This window comes from Cenococcum geophilum (genome assembly GCF_001692895.1).
Source record: "Cenococcum geophilum 1.58 unplaced genomic scaffold K441scaffold_13, whole genome shotgun sequence".
NCBI classification, from domain to species: domain Eukaryota; kingdom Fungi; phylum Ascomycota; class Dothideomycetes; order Gloniales; family Gloniaceae; genus Cenococcum; species Cenococcum geophilum.
This window is the reverse complement of record NW_027137571.1, coordinates 666,470-673,361: the sequence shown is the minus strand read 5'-3', so window position 1 is coordinate 673,361 and position 6,892 is coordinate 666,470.

Below are 6,892 nucleotides of genomic sequence, written 5' to 3'. Positions count from 1 at the left end.
ACTTCGTCTACAATAACGTATTAACGCGCTATACTTAGATACCAAAACAACTCTATATTGCCTAGGAAGGCCTAGATAATATCCCACCTTATAAGCTAAATAGGACTAGACCTATACCCCTAGAATCGAAACCAAAGTATATAATACTAATAAACCTTAGGAAGCTAACAATAGCACCTAAAGCAAGCTTATCTAAAAGAGCTGCCTCTACCTAAGAGGAACCTAAGATCTAATTAGGATCAGAAATTAAAGATAATAATATTATTATAGATATACGCGAGTAGATTTGCGCCCTTGCAGCTAGCTAGGAAGCTAATCGTCTAGAAGTAAGAAATATACAAGAAACCCTATAAGAGATCCTAAAAAGCCTTATGGCCCTACAAAATAGCCTAGCTTTCCCTTTTTAAAGCCCTAGCCGACCTATTTACTCCACTAAATGCAATATACTAGGGAGTATAGATATAATAACGAAGTAATTAAAGTCCGTTAAGCTCCCTAACCCCCTACCACTATCTAATAGGATAGACCCTACCTTTAAGAATTAGAGGATTTAAGTATAAGAAAAGCTCTGCATTAACTATAACTACTTCCTTTCTAAAGAAGCTAAAATACTCTATATCTTTAGTTGAACCACTAGGGACGCCTAACGGCATCTTTAAGCCAAGTTTAAGGACGACTCCCCTATCTAATTTATATCTATTAATAAGATAATACGGCACCTAGTGGCTATTTATATTAACCCAAACAAAGTACAGGATGCCCGTTATAACTATAATCACCTAATAATAAAACTAAACTAATCCTTTACTAAATTCTAGACTTAATTCTTATCCTTATAGGAGAAGGCTAGGTTCCCCTTAAGAACTACTAATTAGACCTATATAATAAGCTAATAATCCGGCTATAAGAAAAGATCGCTATAACTTTAAATAACCTACTAACCCATAAAAGACTCGCAGCTTATTACCTATTATTAGACTTAGAACTAAAGCAGATTAACGCCCACCTTAATTAGTAAAAGTAACTTTATAACAATTGGAACTTACTAGCTATACCTATAGAAGCTAGAGTAGGAAGATAGGTTACAACTACTTCTGTACTAAAGGTAGTTATAACTATATACTAGTAAGCCTCGCCTAACTAGTTACGTACTACGCTATTAACTAGTATTTACCGCAATACTCTAATTAACCCTACCTCGGCTACGTGCTATAACTATAATAAGTAGGGTTACTTTACCTTGTCCTACCCGGAGCTAAAGGATATAAGCAATATTAAGGAGATAAAGGAAGGAGAAACGTCTAATAAGTTGGGAAAAAAAGAACCCTAGGGAAAGACTCCCCCCTAGGGTACCCTATTAATCTCAAAGAGATTAATCTTAGTTAGTTAATAGGTAGAAAGCATTTTACAGTTTTATATATAGTATCTTAAAATAGATATAAAGTTAATATAACCGCCCTTATTAATACTAGAGTAAATAGCTTCGCCTTTATAAATACTACCTATATAAATAATATTGCTAAGTTTCTAAATACAGAAGCTATCCAACTAGAGAAGCCTATCTAGGTAAAAGGCTATATAACAGCTAAGCCAGTTAGCCCGTTACCCACGTTTTAAAGTTATATATCGCTTTTAACGGACAACACTAATATAGTATCCCCTTTTGCATCCTAGACCTAGGGTCTTATAATATAATCCTTAGACAAAAATAGATATCCTATTTTAATATTTAGTTAAATATATAATAAAGACGGTTTATCTAGCTAGAGGATAGACTAAGGTTGCCCTCCTTTATTAGGGAGATCTAAACTAACTATAAGACACTAGCTGTAAGGGCTAACCCTACCTACTAATAGGATATTTAGGCCCGTAACCTAGCCTTTACCTAAAAAGACGCCCGCTATAAAGCTAAAAAGAACTCTATACTAATAAAGATACTCTTCTAAAGCGCTATATTTAAAGAGGACTCTATATATAGAAGCGGGACAGATAGTAATATAGATAATATCTAAATCGCACAGATTTAACTGGTATAGAAAAGAACATATTAATAGGATATAAGGGATAACCTCCAAAAAATATAATAGAAGCTAAAAGGAGTAATAATAACGCTAGTACCCTGGAAGTCCCTAAAGTTATATACGCCCCTATTATTAGACAACCCCCCTACTGTAAACATTGCTATAATTAGCGCTATAGCGTTCCACTTTAATATATACCAGAAGGATAATAAGGTCTTTATAACAAGCCTATATAAGATTAACCAAATTATTAATAATAAAAAGGAAAGGCTAGCTAAGGAAACTAATAAGGAACTAGTTAAACGCCTTCTTCCTACTATTTATACAAACTATAAGGATGCATTCTTAAAGGCGGCCTTAGATAAGTTACCCCCTTACCAGACATATAATTATAAGATTTAATTAGAAGCCAATAACTCGCTAGGCTATAGCCCCCTTTACCATTAATTAATGGATAAGCTAAAAGTAATAAAGTAGTATTTAATTAACAACCTGGATAAAGGGTTTATTAAGCTAAGTTAAGCCCCTTTTACTTCCCCTATTCTATTTATAAAAAAGCCTAATAGAGGCCTTTGTTTTTATATCGACTATTAAAAGCTAAACGCTATTACTTAAAAGGACTAGTATCCTATTCCTTTAATTAATAAGACCCTTATATGTCTAAGCTAGGCAAAGATCTTTATTAAACTTAATATCCGCTAAGCTTTCTACTAAATTAGAATAAACCCTATATTTAAAATTTTAATAACGTTCTATACCCGTTATAGTTCCTATAAATATAAAGTTCTTTCTTTTAGACTAATAAACGGACCGGCTATATATTAAAGGTATATAAATAACGTTCTTTTTAATTACCTTAACGAATTCTATACGGTATACCTAAACAACATTCTTATATACTTAGACGACAAACTTAAGTATTAAGTTTATATTAAGAAGGTTCTAGAGAGACTATAGAACGCGGGCTTATAAGTTAATATTAAGAAATGCGAGTTTAGGGTAAAACGTATAAAATACCTCGGGTTTATTATAACTATAAAAGGAATTAAGGTTAACTTTAAGAAGGTAGAGGTAATCTATAACTAAAAGCCCCCTTATATAGTAAATGGAATTCAGTCCTTCCTTAGTTTTTATAACTTCTACCACCAGTTTATCCGTAACTATAGAATTACGGTAAAACCTCTTATATAACTAACTAGGAAGGATACGCCTTTTATCTTTAATAATAGCTATATAAAAGCCTTTAAAGAGATAAAGGATCGGCTTATCTCTTCCCTAATCCTTTATTACTATAACCCGGACCTTAAATTAATGCTAAAAACAGATGCCTTTAATAGGGTTATAGCAGGAATCCTATTACAGTTATATTTAGACGGCGAATAGTACCCTATAGCTTTTTTTTTAAAGATAATAGACCTAGCTAAGTATAACTATAAAGTACACGGCAAAGAAATATTAGCTATTATTTAATTACTCTCCTAATAGCGTGCAGAGCTTAAAGGTATAAACTCCTAGATTAAGATATATATAGATTATAAAGCCCTAGAGTACTTTATAACTATAAAGCAGCTTACTAGATAATAAGCCTAGTAGGCTAAAATACTCTTCTAATTCTTCTTTATAATTATATATTGTTTTAATAAGCAAAACTTTAAGGCTAATACTCTAACCCGAAAAGAATAAAATATAGGGCCTTAGGATAAGTTAAAGACCTAATATTAGATGCGCGCCCTTTTTTATCCAGAACAGCTTAACCTATAAATTCTTAAGGAATTAAACTTATAGTAAAACGAGCTAGCACTAATAAAGGAGTCCTTAGATAAGCTAATAGGGCTAATTAACCGCCTCCTAACTATAAACTGCACGGCTAATGCCCTAAGGGCTCTTTATAAATAAGCCGCGAAAGAAAACCCCAATTTTAAGATAGAGGAAGGATTGCTCCTATACTAGGAGCGGCTTATAGTCCCTAACGTTAACAATTTACGGACTAAACTAATCCGTAAAGCTTATTACTAAGTCTCTATAGCACACCCTAGTAAGAACAAGACCCGTAAAATTATTAACTGCCGCTACTACTAGCTAAGAATAGTTATAGATATTAATTAATACGTACGGAACTGCAAAAACTGCTAAAGAGTTATAATCCCATAGGATAAGACCCTAGGACTACTTAAGCCACTCCCAATACTAGAGCGCCCTTAGTAGTATATCTTTATAGACTTTTATAAACTACCTAAGGACCGTAATAGATATAATATAGTTATAGTTATAGTTAACCGCTTTAGTAAACGCCCATTTTTAATTCCCTATTATAAGAATATTAATGCTAAAGAGGTAGCCTAGCTATATATTTATTACGTCTACCAAATCTATAGACTATTAGATACTATTATATCTAATTATAGGCCATAGTTTATATCAGCCTTTTAGAATAAGTTTACCCAGATCCTAGGCATTAAGCTAAAGCTTTCTACGGCTTATTACCCCTAGATAGACGGTTAGATAGAGATTATAAATTAGTACCTAGACTAAAGGCTTAGGCCCTTTATTAACTATTTCTAGGATAACTAGTTTAAACTACTACCCTTAATGGACTACGCGCAAGCAACCCTACCCTATAACTCTACAGGGTTTGCCCCAATTTAGCTAAAAATAGGATACTTACCCTATATAAGCTTTAACTGGAAAAGGCTAGAAGAACCCTAGACTATATAAGAGAAGCTATCCTATACTAAGGCCTAATAGTACGCTAAACAATTGGAGGAGGCCTAGACGGTAGCCCATAAGAACCTAAAAAAAGCTTAAAGGTTAATAGAACAGTAGGCAAACAAACACCGTTAAGAGCCTAATTTTACCCCTAGCAATATGGTCTAGGTCACTATAAGAAATTAAAAAACTAAACAACCTAGCCGTAAGCTAGACTACCAAATAGCAGGACCGTATAAGGTTCTTAAAAAGATAGGCAACTTATATAAGATAAAGCTCCCAAATTTAATTAGGGTTTACCCTATCTTTTCGCTAGATAAGTTACGAAAAGCTATAAATAACCTATTACCTAGACAAAAGAACAAGCCTCCCCTACCAGTTTAAGTAAACAGTAATAATAAATAGGAGGTTAACAAAATACTGGCCTATAAGATAGTATAGGGAACGCTAAAATACCGTATTTAATAGAAAGGCTATAATCCTAACCTAACCTAGTACCCTACGTGGAACTTTATAGGCTACCCCTAGAAGCTTAAAGAATTCTATAACTAATACCCTAATACGCCTAGACCCCTAAAGTACCTAGACAAATAGATAAAATGCTAGCATAATAAAGATAATAAGTTATTAGAAGAATATAGAGACAAAAACGCCCTAAAGCCCTAATACAGCTATCTACTAAATTCTGCCATATTCTACCGTTTTCTATTAGTACCGTAAAATTTTAGATATTTAGAAACTTTAACCGCCGGTTAAAGTTATCTAATTAGTTAGATCCGTGCTAAGGCTTTTAACGGCTACTCTTTCTAGCCTAGTACTTCCACTTAGCCTATAATCGCCCTTTATACTTAGTCTAGACATACTTATATCCCCTTTATCTCCTTATCTTATATTTTTATAATCCTATGTTTATAAGCCTAGTGCTACCCTATTTCTAACTAAGCCTAAGGGCAGGCTTTCTTTTAAAGAGGGGGGTAATGTAACGGCGTTATCGCACGTTACCTGCTAAATTTTACCATATTCTACTAACCTACAATTGGCTCGCCTAAAAGCTAGCGCCTTGGCGGCTTACCCTATATATTTATTTACATCAGTCCTAGCGACCCCTTTTTCCTTCTCCTTAGCTTAGTATCTTTGTAATATAGCATTTGTTTAAGCTTCGGTTTAGAGGCATTTATTTAAGCCGTAACACTAATACCTCTTTAATATCTCTCTAAACCCCTTCTGGGATAAGCCCTTATAATCTCCCTACTATAAAGTAATAGCAATTAGGGGCTAACTATAAAAAAAAAGGGGGGGTAATATAAGGGATATTATTGCGGATACCTTGGGTTGCCCCTAAGACAACCCCTAAATACCCCTTAGATAATTGCCAGTTATATATTAAAGGCACGTGCCTATAGTATATAATCTTTATAATCCTAAAGGCCTTACCTCCTTAAGGATTTGTCTCTTTTACTAATTTATTCTATTTCTATAATTGTGCCTTATAGCCCCCTATCTATAAAGTCCCCTTATATTTAATTAGCTCTTAATATATTATATATTTAGATCTAAAGCTTAGTCTTATATTCCTACCTTATTTATATTTTTAATTATAATACTACTTATAATATCTTAGTATTGCTTAAGTAGAGAGTCGCTCTTTTTAATAAAGCCTAAAAGATATAATTTATTATATAATATATAATGCGTAAGGAGGCGCTATAATGGCTTAAATAATTACCTCTAACCCAAAGCTTAAACGAATGCTATATTATAAAGATATTAAGCTAAGAAGAAGAAGAAAAGGTATATATAGGATGGAGGGACGTGCTATATACGTGTTAGGGACCAAACTCCTAACTAGGCCCCCTAACTAGGTGACGCGCCCTAGCGCCATTATAGGCGCCTTAAAACTAGAACTTTAAAGTCTAGTTATAGGAGTAGGAGAAGGTATATACTAAGTATAAGAAGCTAGGTCTACCTAAAGTATAGAGTAATTGTTTAGTAATAGACTTTATATATATAGTTAAATTAAGCTAATTGGAATATTAAAAGAACGAGTTTTAAAGACTTAAGTGGAAGAAAAAGAGGCTTCTTAGCTTCTTTAAACTAGTCGAAATATACTAAAACTACTATTTTATAGAGCTTGCCTAGAAAGACAAGACCCTCTTCTATTCACT